The 15,073-nt window shown below is 37.7% G+C and overlaps 1 protein-coding gene across 2 annotated transcripts in view; it reads left to right on the top strand.

The window, feature by feature from the left end:
* XIRP2 (xin actin binding repeat containing 2) overlaps positions 1–15,073 on the top strand; it is a 67,803-nt gene that overhangs the window by 28,466 nt on the left and 24,264 nt on the right. The gene's annotated exons all lie outside the window — the stretch shown is intronic.

The following is a 15,073-nucleotide window of genomic DNA, read 5'->3' as shown; positions in this document are numbered from 1 at the left end:
GAAGAAAGTAACTGGGGTATTTCTGAAATGTTGTAGTCAGAGATAAACGTGGGGTTTGTTTTTGTTTTTTGGTTTTGTTTGTTTGTTTGCTTGCTTGTTTTTTCAGAAAACTCCCTAGGGTATTTAGAGTTGCCTAAGTTGTGACTATTAAGGCAGTTGGGTTTGTAAGGTGGCATCAGGAGCAGTATATCAGATAGATTGATTAAAAGTCTGGTATGTGGAATAGTATTTGTTTTCTTTTTCTGGCTTTGTTTGAAAAGTAAACAAGAAAAAAAAATGTGCAATGTAAGTTGCTCACAATAAGTTTACGGTAAGATTTCTTTTAATTTTGCCTGAAGGAAATGTAATGTAAATAAATTAAGATTGGATATACTTGTGACCTAATGTATAGCTCTTGCAACATAGGATTCTAAGTGAATCAAGTATATGTGTTTACTTGAAACTGATCAACCACATGCTATATAGTCGTCATTAATAATTTAAATAAATCCTACGTAGAAGTATAGGTAAAGTATTTCCATATCCTTTATTCTGCAGGGAAGCAGTGTGATAGAGTGTAAGGGCTATGGGACTTGTAGATCTGAGTTCACACACCACCTCTGACATTTATCAGCTGAGTCCCCTAGACCCAGGGCCATCTTCATTGTGGGCAGTTAAACAGGGCTCCAGGCTTAGAGGGGCCCTGCACTTAGTTTCATGCTCTGCTGTCATCTTGAAATTCTTAATGATTTTGGAATAAGGGACCCTACATTTTCATTTTGCACTGAGTGTGGCAAATTATGTAGCCAGTACTACATAGTCCAAATTCATAACCCCCTCAAGTCTCAGTTTCTGTTGAGTTATGATGGAGAAACTGATGAGTGTATTGTCTATCTCATGAGGTGATTGTGGCGGTCAAAGATGACCAAGAGCAGTTTCCATGAAAGCATTTCATCATCTGTGAAACTTGGTATCAGTTAGGATGCTTTATATTGCAAAAGACCAAAAACCCAACCACAAGAGTCTTAAACCAAAAGGAACATTACAGATTCATAAAAATGCAGTCTTGTGGAAGGGAGGTTTGATGTAAGTTCCAGGGGTGTACTAGAGCAACTGGCTTGTACCAACTCTTTGATTATTACATTTTCAGGAATTTTGCAAACCAGATAATATCGTGTTAACAGCTTGAAATCAGCCATGTTGAGAATATTTATACCAAGGGAATTGGCAAATGCAAAAAATCAGGGATATCCCTTCCCTTCCCTTCCCTTCTTCCTTCCTTCCCTCTTTCCTTCTTTTCTTTGAGAACCCATTGTGAACCATTGATGTAATTAAGGACTCACAGTATGTCTCTAGCGTAGTAGCTAAGAGCACTGGGATGGAGCATGATCACCTGGGCCCAAATCCCTGCTCCTTCATTTATTTATTTATTTATTTTATAAATTTATTTTATGTATTTATTTTTGGTTGCATTGGGTCTTCGTTGCTGCGGGCGGGCTTTCTCTAGTTGCAGCGAGCAGGGGCTACTCTTCGTTGCAGTGCGCGGGCTTCTCATTCTCTTGTTGCGGAGCATGGGCTCTAGGTGCGCGGGCCTCAGTAGTTGTAGCATGCGGGCTCAGTAGTTGTGGCTCACGGGCTCTAGAACGCAGGCTCAGCAGTTGTGGCGCATGGGCTTCGCTGCTCCCCAGCATGTGGGATCTTCCCAGACCAGGGCTCGAACCCGTGTCCCCTGCATTGGCAGGCAGATTCTTAACCACTGTGCCACCAGGGAAGCCCTCCTTCATTTATTAGCTGAATGACATTAGACAAGTTTCTTAACTTCTCTGTGTCTCAATTTCCTCAATTATAAAGTCAAGATTATAATAGTACCTACCTCATAGGTTTGTTAAGAGGATTAAGTAAGCTGTTTTTGTAAAGTGCTTAAGACTGTGCCTGGCTCTTTATAAGCACTTCACAAGTGTTTGTTTAAAAAACTGAGTATCTCCTTGATCATATTTCTTCTTTTTTACCTCTCAGCCTCACTTCCTCTGAGCTGGCCCCATTCTCTCCCAGGTTTTCCCCAGAAAGGAGTAAACGATGCAGAAAAAGAGTGAGAATCCTTTTCCCAGAAGCCCCAGGGGAAAAAACCTTACAGCATCTAACTGGCTCTAAGTGGAATACACATGCTCCCCCTAAAACTAAATTGCTGTAGCTAGAGGATGCTGATTGGCTGAGGCCTCTGTACCTGTTTACCTACGTGGAAGATCTCAGCATACCCTTATGAACAAAGAATAAATGAATGCTGGGTGAAAACAAACACAACCAAACCAGCAAATACATATATATATATATATATATATATATATATATATATATATATATATATATATATACACTATAAGTTCCTTGCAAATATAGTTCATTATTATAAGCTGTAGTTCCTTCTCTGTGACCATGACATACTAAAGTGTGTGAAAGTAATAAAAAAAATGTGCTAAAAATCTGAATATCTGCATGACTCTGGGCCTGTAGTGACCTCTCTGGACTTCAGTTTCATTATCTACGTTTAGATACACTAATAATACCCCATAATTCCATGAGGAATAACTAAATCTAAGTCACAGTACAATGCAATATAAATAAAATATAAAGGGAATATATGGAAGGATAAACTAGTAAATACCATTTATTGAACTGTATGCAGAAATCTGTAGGAAAATGAAAGAAAAAAGTCATCTGTATCTTAGAAAATCGAATGACTAACTTATAATCCTTAATGGAAATTTGAGATACATATCAAATTTGGTTATGAGAGAGGAAAACATAGAAAAATCATGTCTTAGATATTCACTTAAACTTTTAAAGCTATCTGAATGCATTCTAAAAATCACTTCTTTTATCAGCAGGGATTGAGAACAAAACATTTACTGGTAGACAGACAGTTAATTCTGTCTTACCCAAGTTATTGTCGGCTCTGAGGGTGTTTTCAGTCTCTTTGTTGAAAGTACTTGAGATTTAGCTCTCTGCTAAGTCTGCCACTGGTCAGAAAAATATTTATTTTGCTGCCATATAAAAATTAATATTAGTTTGGAAATCAAGTTTAATTAGAGTTAAAAGAAAGAACATTTGTTTTGGATTTCTGACACTATTTAATATCACAATTAGTAATAATTTCATAAGGTGTAATAATTCAGTCCAATCTGCCTCTTTCCTTCCTAATGTATTGAAGTGAGCTATTTCAGGGTAATTAGCTATTTGGAAACAGTTTGTCTGGGAGATCAGCAATGGGACTAAACAAGTTTGGAAAATTAAGCTATCTCTGAGGTTAAAGGTCCCTCTGTTTTTTGATTGATTATTTCATACCTATTGAAAAAGAGGTTCTGAAATAGGGGGGAAAAAAGGAGGTACAAGATGTAGGAACATTCATTTATGCCAGGCATTTTAAACTTGGAATGATGTCCTATTTATGTGTTCTAGACTTACGCTTTATGGTTCTGCCTGTTTAACAGTTACCAGCATCACTGCTAGCCTGTGGAGTACCCTTATGTAAATTAGAAAAAGGAGCTACTCTCAACAGTCAGGGCCCCTGGGTGAAGGACGTTTGGGGTGAGGGTTCAGCCTCTTAGAAGAATGTGTTGGAGAAAACTTTATTAGGTGGCTCTGGTAGTTAGTACTACCCATTTTTAATATCACCCATTTAGATTCTGTTTTTCAAAGCAGCCATTACTGATTCCTGTAGATGTGAATGAAATCCAACCCTCCTTAAGGGATTATGAGCCATTCGACATGTGTCCTGTTGATATTTAGGTTAGAAATATCACATTAGCATTGTTTCTGACTTTGTCTTAGGATTGAATTCTCAGAATTCTGTGACAGTGAAAATCAGTAGGTTCTTAATGCTAGAATGGAAAGGACCATTTAAGAGGGATATTTTTAATCCACTCAGTACAGCAGGCTCCATTTGGGAAAAACAAAAAAACAATAACCCATCGCCTCATCCTTAAAAGGGTGTCTTGAAGTATGCTGGAGCAGATGTTGTTGGTATGAAATGGCCATTGTCTCTTTTCAGAGTTGATTTTCACTCACCCTTTCCATGGTTTCTGGGTTTTGTTTTTTTTTTTAAGATTTTCTTCCTCTCTTTCTTCTTTTTTAACAGCTTTATTGAGATAATTTGCATACCATAGAACTCACCCATTTTAAGTGTACATTTCAATATCTGTTTAATATATTCACAAAGTTGTGCAGTGTCACCACGATCTAATTTTAGAACATTTCCACTCCTCCAAAAAACAAACCTTGGACCCATTAGCAGTCTTAAGACGTTCCTTCTTTGTGCCATAGTCTCACATCCAGGGTTTGATTTTCATTCTCTCATGCTTATTTCCTCTTCATTTTCTTTCTCTTTTATTTACACAGTACTGAGTAGCTCCTTGCGTATTAATTGTGAAGTCCTAGAAGCCTCTTCTATTCTGGAGTTGTTTTTTTTGTTTTTTTTTTTTCTTTTTCATTTTAAGTGGCTTAAGTAGGGAAGAGCAGATGGGCCCCCAAAAGTCTGGTAAGTAATCAGTGCGATACAGCGCTTAGGTAATTGCTTTCATGTGAAAATGGCTGCACTGAATCTATGTCAGGAGTCTAAAGTATTCCTGACCTTCACTCCCTGCCTCCAAGTCTGATGGGGACCAGTAGGGAGCTGCAAGACAGTATGTATCTTTCCGCATACATCTGCTGTTGCAAAAATCCTCATGTAAACATTAGCACTCTGTAGGATTATGTGGATTTGGAACAACCTCTGGACAATTTTAGGCTGATAGAAAATATTTTTGACAGGTTGTGACAGATATAATCTGACATCTGTGTGTTTTAGACTCTTTAAAGGTGACCCATAATTATTTTCTAGCAAAATAAACATATTTTATCAGCTAAACGTCCACATTGCAAAGCATTTCTCACATAAATGTTTTAAACCTACCTTTAGCTTTCTGCCACATGCTCGATTTTTCAAGGGCCTAGATTGCTATTAACAACCCCAATCTAACCTAGATCTCTATCAGCATACAAGGTTGTGACCAAAATTGTGTCTTGAAAAGTATTTTAGTTGTGTGCACGGTTTTAAAATGACTATTATAACTAAAGTAACCCCACTCAAAATGAGGCAGTTTAGACTAATGGTTAGGCCTATTGGCTCCAGAGTCGGACAGCCCAGGTTAGAATTCCCTGAGTTAACCACATAACCTATTCTGTGAAATGAGGATGAAGTAACAGGTGTGTTAAGAATAAAATGAGACAGTTCATGTAAAATTCTTACTAGAATGCCTGGCAGATATTAAATGTTGAGCAAACACCAGCTATTATCATTAGTAGTGTTGCCACTAAAGCATAATCCAGTGGTAATTATTCTCAAAGTAGACTACGATTCATAAACATTTTACGTATAGGTAAGATGACAAAGAAGGATGGCATTGTTCTGTGCCTCACACCTTAACTTTTTTTTCAGTTTTTTAGCCTGGGGAGACAGAATCATTTCCTAGACGCTCATTAGGCAATTAAAGATTAGTTTAAAATTAACATCCCTGTACATGCTTTGCAACTGGTGACCTCCTGCTACCCAGTCTCCATCTGTCTCCTCTCTTCCTACCCGTGTCCACCTTCCTATAGCTCTAGGTCTTGGTGGAATCCCACATTTTTTCCTACAGAAGTTGAACGGAAAAGAATTATATTTGGTAAAAAAATTTCCTTGCTCAAGATGCGAAGCCAATTAACTGCATTTAGTACTGCTTTTCCCAACTATGAGGAAAACAAAAGCAAAAACACAAACTAAACTCTGTGAAAATGTGTATTTCTCAGGATGAAAGCCTTTTTCTACCAGCCCCAACAAACCACTAATTCTTCTCCTGCTTCCATAAAGCCCGTATGTGCCTGGTTTGTCTAGAAATGGGGCTTCCAGTACTTATGGAGCGCCTATTACGTGCTTCTACCCCAGGCCTCCCTGGGCTGGGGTACAGGAATGTAGTAGGAGTGGGTTTCAATAAGTCCTCTGTCTGCTGGTTTCTACATCTGGACCTGAAGCAAGACCTCTTCAGAGCTCCTGACATGTCTCCTCCTACCTTTTCTCTGACTGGATAAGGATTTAGAATTGACATGAAATCTCAGTGGGAGCGCTTGTCATCTAAGTCTCCTAGGCTCTCAGTAAGGTGGTCCTCAGGTCATACACTGGAACTCCTCGGGCAGCCCAGGTCATTCTGGTCTAATTGTCCTGGCGTGTGGTCAGGGATCAGGGAATTTTATAGCCCTCCCGGGGAGTCTCATGTGCAGCAATGAGCATGGCAGTGCAAGCCTGAGCCAGGATTTGTTACCCCAGAGATGACCACGCCCCTCTTAGTTTCTCATCTGAGGCTTCTCCACTGCCCACCTCATTCTTCACTCTGATGCCAAGGCCCTTCTATTTCTACTGAGACTTCTCTTGAGATGCCTACTGCGAAGAATAGAGCAGGGGCTGCTGAGAATAGAGAAATCAAGGCTTAAAAAAATCATGGTGAATATAATAAATGTCAATCAGCCGAACGACCGATTTACTGGTACCTCCAAGCCCAGTTAACTCCCTTGTTAATGGCAGACTGTATTAAAATAGTGGGGGTTTTTTTTTGCATCTATACAAAGATATATTCAAATATTTTTTTAAAAACTAGATAATGGAGTGATGTAAGTGAACTAAAGAAATATATATCAAAGCATTTAGAATAAAAATAAACTAAAAATAATGAATTTATTAGCTTAAGCTCCACTGATATGCCAATAATTAATTAAGACTGAGATTTAACTCATTAATATTGCCATCTTTCATTAAAAAACTCTCATTTCATAGGATTATACAATCTGGATACCTAATGTCTCTTGAGTTTGTACCTTTGATATTTCTATAAATATAATATTAATTTCTGAAAGACGTAAGATGATTATAAAGTGATAAACCTTATTAAATCATGTAGTAACATGCTCATAGACATTTGGCTCGTTACACAGCTAAACGAATATGTGGACTCCCCCTGGGATACAAGGTGTGCCTATAAAGCACTATAAGACTGTCTTATGTGATCTACTGGCATTAATCACATTACTTTAGAGCCACACACTATAACTCTCAACTTCTGCTGTCCCCAAATGAAGTTGATGGTAATTGCTAACTGTCTACTGAGGTGTGACCATAAAGTCTCAGTCATGGTTCCTTTGCAACTTCCAATTTCAGCTTCTTTTGCAGAATCTGTTGGTAGATGCTAGTGCACAGAGGGATTCACACCTCCCTCCCCTGGGACAGCACTGCAGGCCATTCCAGTGCATCATTATAAAGGGAAACACATTCCAACCCCACACTGTGAAGACACCCGCAAAGCATTTGCCTGGGTCTTGTGTGGAAACTCTATCTTCTTGATGAAACAGTATAGTCCATCCAATGTGTGCCTTCTCCCTGGGTTCCTTTACTGTGCTGAAAATGAGCAAACAAACTAATCTACCTGGTGGCTTGGAGGGGTTTAGAAACATTATCAGAGGAAGGGGGGCCCCCGGCACATTTTCTCAGGCAGTCAGGGCCTCAGTGAATGGTACAAATACTCATAAGTAAAACTGAGTTGCAAGATTCAATGCTTTCAAAAAACCTTGAATTGGTTGCTTTTCTATGATTCATCTTATTCTCCAAAATAAAATTTGTAGTAGTAACATTTACCCCAATTATTGGAGTATTACTATCAAAGTTTCTCTTTTTCTTAATGGTACTGTGAGTTTTCTGTTTCTGAAACCTATTTGTTCTTATAGAATCCATTTTCAGTTTCATTTACAGAAGACAAGTATACATACAGATATACCCTTCACTCCTTTAAAGTGAAAGGAATTGGGAGAAAATGAGTGGTATTGTTCTTATCACAGGGCCTATGGTTATTGAGAGAGTGTCACCTAGACCCTTTCCTCAAAGACACAAAGTGAGAGCACAGAGTTTCATGTTCTTAGAGCTTCAGCAGGTGATCTGAAAAAGTTTTTGATGTTGATAAAGATGTAAAACACAGATGTTTTGACGTAATCAAATTTTATGTCTTCTTTTATGGGAGGGAGTGGATATTTAGGGAAAGTTGGAATAGAAAAAAAAAATACATTTGTATAGCCCCTTCTTCAATCTGGTCTCCTATTAGTTTAGAAGTATAACTGTGCTCTTAGTATAATTATGCTTAATAGCATTCTCAAGTATATAGACAATATCTTATAATATACTAATTAAATTTACTTTCTTTTTAAATTTTATAATAGAATGGCAAGATATAGAATTTTAAGTTCTGAGATTTTGCTAGTTTGTGAGGAGCAAGGAAAATTATAACAACAAAAGAAACCCTTAACATTACACAATCATTTTGTTTGCAGAGCTTAGTAAAAACTGCAAAATGTTTTTTCCACATGATTACTTTTATAACACAGGTGTTTTCTGTAAGCACTTGACATCAGAGGATATTATTAGCTCTTTCTGCTGCTTCTGGGTCTGATATTTCTCAGAATAAACCTGTCTTCATGGATCTCTGAAAATGATTGGATTGAGTCAAGCTTGTCTATTCTTTTGGATGTTCATTTATTTATTAGTTTGCATAATTACAAATGAATTATCATGCTAAAAAAAACTGGAAGAACACAAAGCCTGAGCAAAGGAAGAGGCATTAAGAGATTCTGTCCTTAGCACCATGCTCTTACAGAGATATGTTTAAGAAATTCTTCATTTTTTCCAGCTTCTTTGCAAATCTCAACATCACAGAACCCAGAGTAAGATTACATCGCCTTCTAACAGCCTTTTCTTGTCCTTGTTCTTTATCCCTATCTATCCTGAGTGATCTACCCAGCGTGGTCCAAGAAACAGCTTTTTAGGAGACCACTTCATTTCTAACCCCATCAGGAGGACAGGGCACATCATCTACCAGCCACTAGATGGACACCAATAGGGGGAGAAGTGCTCAATTCATCTTCCTTATCCTGGGGTAAATACCAGGGTCTTCTAGAGACGTCATCCTGCTATGGCATTTGAAATGCCTCCCTTGGATCCTGCAGTTCATCATATTGCACAGTGTGTAGAACTGTTTGGGGAGGTTTAGGGTGCTTCGATGAAGTCAGGACTTTAGGCTGGGGTTCAGTCTGTGAGCCTTTTATCAGAAGCATTTTGTATCATTATTCTAAAAATATCAACAAATTCCCCCAATCATATTTTCTGTGTTTTGTTTTTCTTTTAGAGGATCAAAAAAAGTTTTCCTTTTTTTCCTCAGTTCCTTTTCTTTCCTGTCTTTATTTTTTCCAGGCCTTTCATTACTAGAGAGGGGATTATGATAATAAGAAAGTGTACCATCAAGTCTGGGTACAGAAAATAGAGAAAGAAAAGCAATAATTCGTGGGGAGGAGGGAGTGTGAAAAAAAATACCGATGAGAGAATTATAGATGCTTACATACAGAGCTACTTTTTCTATATCAGAATCAGATGCAAATATGTTGATTTCCTCCTGTAAGAGTAGTGGTGAGACAGACAATATCATGTCACACAAAATACAGGTTAAATTACTTAAATATAATGATCATAGGCTCTGTGTTTGGCACCTATGCTCAGTATTATTTCTCTTCTTATAATTTAGAGATACATGATCAAGTATTTATCCTTTACTGTTTCATAGACCACTATACTTGAAATAAGTTTTAAAGACTATCACTCCTTAGCAAAGCCTGTTTGAATCTCATCCGCTCTGATGCATTCTTATAGAACCAACTTGATCTTCAGTCATGAGTCTTCAGCAAGTGGGTGGGTACCCTATCCTTTACAGTGCCCTGGAACTGATAAGTGTAATTGGGAGAAAATCCAGTACAGATCAAAGGGTATGTCCTTAAATTTCATTTCATCTGATTTGTTTCTATAAATCTACAGGAGTTAAATGGCTCAATTTTTATAAGCTGTAGATGTATATTTTTAGGCAAAATGAAACTAAGCATCTACTTAAAGCAAATCGTTCTTTATCCTTTTTTGTAAGAACCTTGTTTCAATTTTGAGACCCTTCTAACCTCTGACATTGATTTTTATATTTCTTGAAATCTTTGCACTTGATGACTGATATTATACTGATAGAAAAGATGGTTCACTGAATCAACAACCCTAAAAGAAATAAAGAAAATTGTGTGATTACCTGATATACTGGTGAAAAGCATATTAGGGTAAAAGACTCAGTGATTTTTTTCAAAAAAATGAATATACAATAAAAATTACAGCACATGATTGTTAATTTTTAGATTCTTTGAAGGCATTTCAGTGCAGTTCTTCAGCATACTTAGCTAGTTGAGAATAACTCTCCTTCTTTCTTGTCCCTACTTTAAATGCACTTTAGGTATATCACAAGTGCACGTTGAGCACATCACTTATTGCTTTTAGGTGTTAAAAGCATTGACTCAAAACAACTGGTTGATTGAATTCTTGTTAATCTCTATATTCATGGTATATGTTTGGAATTTTCAAATCTTGCACAGCATTTTCCCTTCAACTCCTTTTCCTGGTTAAGTCCATGGGTAATCAACATGTAGAATTTAAAAATGGTAAAATTCTTAAGAAATTAGATGTTATAAAGTGTGAAGGGCCTTGTATATTTCCTGACACATAACAGCACTCAATCAATGGTAGCTCCTTCTATCTATCTCCTTCAATGCTTCCCTACTCTCTACCCCAACAGATTACAAATGAGGATTCTAAGTGAGACTGAAATTAGCTGTGATTTACTTACCTGATTTCTCACTTGAATAGATGACAAACTCCAGCCCATAACCCAACATTCCTGTCTCTACTTCAATCTCTTTCCATTCCCTATTTTACTAGTAGATACATTCACCAGTGGAATTGGAACCAATTACCCTTTTATTTTTCCTGATTTTTCCTCATTGTGAAGAAAACCCAAATGATCAGAGTAATTAATTTGTAGTCATAATTAATAATTATCCTGAAATGCTTTGTTTGCATGGATTATCTTGGAATGCTTACATCAGAGCCAAATCTGTTTTATGGTGCTTTTTCCTTCTTCTTGGATTTTATATAAGGATTTAAAATGTATTCCTCCCAGTGAGCAAGACTGATGACCATAAAGGCTCAGAGGGACAGTGAAAGAAGGAGGCAGGGTTGTATAACAGGAACTCTTCATGACCCTATTAGCAGGCAAATTGTACTGTCTCAGTCTTCCTAAAGGAACTTGTAATGTCACATGGAACATATATTGCCAAGAAATAAGCCCAAATCAATTTCATCATAGGACATGAGTAGCGTTCTCTACTATGTTATGTGTTGTCAAAAATGAGTGGCATTCCTTTTCTTGTGTTTTTAACTGGTTTCTGTTTGGTTAATAAGACCTCCGTGTTGACAAATAAGACTTTCTTAGGAGAGGTAATGTGCACTTTTCATTCTTTTGGACATCTGAACCTCCTGTACTTGGGGACTCCACCACGCCATGAGGCAAAACCAGCCTCCACTAGGAGAAGCTGCAAATAGCATACACTCACTCTCCTGGCCCTCCTGGTATCTAGGACCCAAGCTTGTGAACTAGACTGCACCAATCAGACACCTCCAACTCAGTCTTTGCATAAAGAAGTAATGAAATGGCATGAGAAGCAGGGACTATGCAGAATCAGTTTTGGTGATGGCTGGTGGCGGAGATTAGCTACATCAATTTTCAAGAAAGAGCCATTCTAGAAGCAATATCTGTTATGTAGTATCAGTGGCTTTGGCAATGAGTGTGTCCAATGTCAGCAGCACGGGTGCCTTCTCCAGAAGGTTCTGCAGCATTTTTCAGCACTGTTCCTGGCTACAAAACCTCCAAGTCTTATTCTGTGAGAATAAGTATATTTCTGGAGTCTTATTCCTGGAGATTCTGTGAAATACACTTCTGCTATGAAATGTCTCTTTAACAAAGTACCTGTCCTATTTAAATCAGTTAGACTCTGATGCTTGACAATGGGAGCTGTGACTGATAAAACAATATATAAATTACAAATCTTAACATTCTTATTTTATCGTCTAGATGAGAGGCACACAACAGGACCTTTTAGGAAAGAGTTAAGTGTGAGAAGAATTGTATAATAGTAGATTAAATCACTGTGAACTGACTCTCCACTGGGTACCAGTTCATGAACGATGAACCAGAGAAAAACTGGATAGGTGATCAGAAAGCCACTCTCTGGCCATGCCTCTATAGAAATGTCCATGTCCTAGGGGCCAGAATGACTTAGAAGAGTTATGCATAGGCACCTTTTTGCTTCTCGTTGAAAAATCCCCCAAATCCACTACTTCTCTGGTTGAAAAAATGTACATATTGAAACGTTTTTTCTTTCGTTTCTGGGCTTAATTCTACAATGAAAAATTTCATGGCAAAATTTATTGACATAACCACAGACAATCTACTTTCCTTCAATCTTTTTTTTTTTTTTTGCCTTGTTTACTATGTATCCCAAGTTACTAGGAAAATAGCTGATGCAGAGTAAGTGTGCAATGAATATGTTAATCAAAGATAGCAAATACTAATGTAGCACTTATGAGCCAGGTTTTCACATATGTCAACTGACTTTCTCCTCACAATAACCTTCTGAGATAGGCATTATTTTTAGCTGCCTGCCCCCTACTTTTTTTTTTTTAATATTATTTTTATTTATTTATGTTTAGCTGCCTGCCCCCTACTTTTTTTTTTAATATTATTTTTATTTATTTATTTTTGGCTGCCTGCCCCCTACTTTTTTTTTTTAATATTATTTTTATTTATTTATTTTTGGCTGTGTTGGGTCTTCGGTTCTGTGCGAGGGCTTTTCTCTAGTTGCGGCAAGCGGGGGCCACTCTTCATCGTGGCGCGCGGGCCTCTCACTATCGCGGCCTCTCTTGTTGCGGAGCACAGGCTCCAGACGCGCAGGCTCAGTAATTGTGGCTCACGGGCCCAGTTGCTCCGCGGCATGTGGGATCCTCCCAGACCAGGGCTCGAACCCGTGTCCCCTGCATTGGCAGGCAGACTCCCAACCACTGTGCCACCAGGGAAGCCCCCCCTCCCCTACTTTTTTTTGACAAGAAATGAACCATGGAAGATCTAAGTAACTTGCCCAAGAAAGTGAGCAAATGTGATCCTAACTCAGGAAAGCTGACTCCAGAGTCTGTGCCTTATTTTTTTTTTATTCAGCTGATAGTCATTAAGCACTCAGCATATGTCAAGCACAAAAGATTCAATGATGAGTATGATATTATTTTGCCCTCAAGAAGCTCACTCTATCAGAGAGAAACACATATAACAAATAATTACAAGGGCAATATGGTAGATTCTATCATGGAAAATATAAATGAGGTTTGTTGGGACACAAGGAGGTTGTGATAAACTTTACTCTGGATGAAGGATGGTCAAGGAGGGGAATCTGAGGGTGGAGGATGCTTCAGCTGAGACTTAAAATAATTTTTTATAAATCCAGAATTACATTCTAGGTGAAAGGAACAACTTATGCAAAAGGTAAAATAGTGTATTTGTGAATATAGTGAGGCACAATTGAGTCATGAAGCTGGAGATGTAGCCAAAGGCTGTATAAGAGAAAAACTTATATGCTATAATAAAGAATTTTTACTTTATTCTAAGGCAATCAAAAACCATTGAAGAAACAAATAGGGGAGTAATATGAATAGATATGCATTTAAGAAACATTTTTTTCTAGTTGTATAGGATTGTTATAAATAGTGTCGAGAGGCTTCCCTGGTGGCGCAGTGGTTGAGAATCCGCCTGCCAATGCAGGGGACACGGGTTCGAGCCCTGGTCTGGGAAGATCCCACATGCCGCGGAGCAACTAGACCCGTGAGCCACAGCTACTGAGCCTGTGCGTCTGGAGCCTGTGCTCCGCAACAAGAGAGGCCACGACGGTAAGAGGCCCGCGCACCGCGATGAAGAGTGGCCCCCGCTCGCTGCAACTAGAGAAAGCCCACGCACAGAAACGAAGACCCAACACAGCCAAAAATAAATTAAAAAAAAAAAATTGGTGTCGAGGTTAGACTGAAGAAGGTAAGTTAGGAGACTACTGAAATAGCAGATTAAATACATGAGGACTTAAATGGGTCAGAAGTTCTAGGGTAAAGAGGGCATTGACTCAAAAGATAATTAAAGATAGAATTGGAAGAGCTTATAAATCAGTTGGATATTGGTGAAGAGGGGTAATAATAAAAAGGTAGAATTCTTCTGTTTCTCTCTTTTGGTTTGCATTAATTAATGTAAGATATATGTTACCCCTGGTTTTCTTTTTCTTTAAATTTTTTTCATTCTTTTTGCAAGCTTTTTTTTGTAATTTCACTGCTCCTTGAGACTAAGTTTTAGCCCCTTTTATTGTACTTTTATGTTTATTTATATCCAAGTGCCTTTTTTGTTTTAAGATGCCTTACGTCTGTGTTAGATTGAAATCTTGTATACATGTATGTGTGTGTGTGTGTGTGTGTGTGTATAAAAAACATACATCTACATAAAACTTCTAGAAGGTGTCCTTTACTGAAAATTGAATGTCTTTATGTATCCTGTTCTTTTTAGTTTGTCAAATAAGTATTGTTGTTTATATTACTAATATGTTTGATGGCCCAGTTGAGAGTACATCTTTTACATGTTCTTTTAATGTACCTTCAGCATTTTTGGACGCTGGGATATGGCTCTATAAATAACACTTTGGGGAAAGTAGAGGACAAAGTTTTAGTAGTGAAAGCTGGCATTACTTATTCATAAACCTCCCTCTTTGAAGTCAAATATTCCTACTTTCAAATTAAGTATTTTTATTAAAAATTTAGGAGTTTTGCTCTTTATAGCTAAATATGACCAAAGCATAATTGTTTTGAGCGCAGAAAGAGCTGAAATTAATTGAATGATAGTGCTTCTCTCAGAGATTTATACAACAAACCTGCATAATTCATGCAAGTGTATATATTACAAATCTTGTCTCAAGAGAATTTCAAGCTAAGTGAGCCATTTTTATTCCATTAGATATGTATGTACATTTTTTAAAATTAATTAATTAATTAATTTGGCTGCACTGGGTCTTCGTTGCGGCGTGTAGGATCTTTTTAGCTGTGGAA

The sequence above is a fragment of the Balaenoptera borealis genome (genome assembly GCF_965194805.1).
Source record: "Balaenoptera borealis genome assembly, chromosome: 6".
Classification (NCBI taxonomy): domain Eukaryota; kingdom Metazoa; phylum Chordata; class Mammalia; order Artiodactyla; family Balaenopteridae; genus Balaenoptera; species Balaenoptera borealis.
Note: the sequence above shows the minus strand (reverse complement) of the source record. Positions and strands in the feature narration are given on the sequence as shown.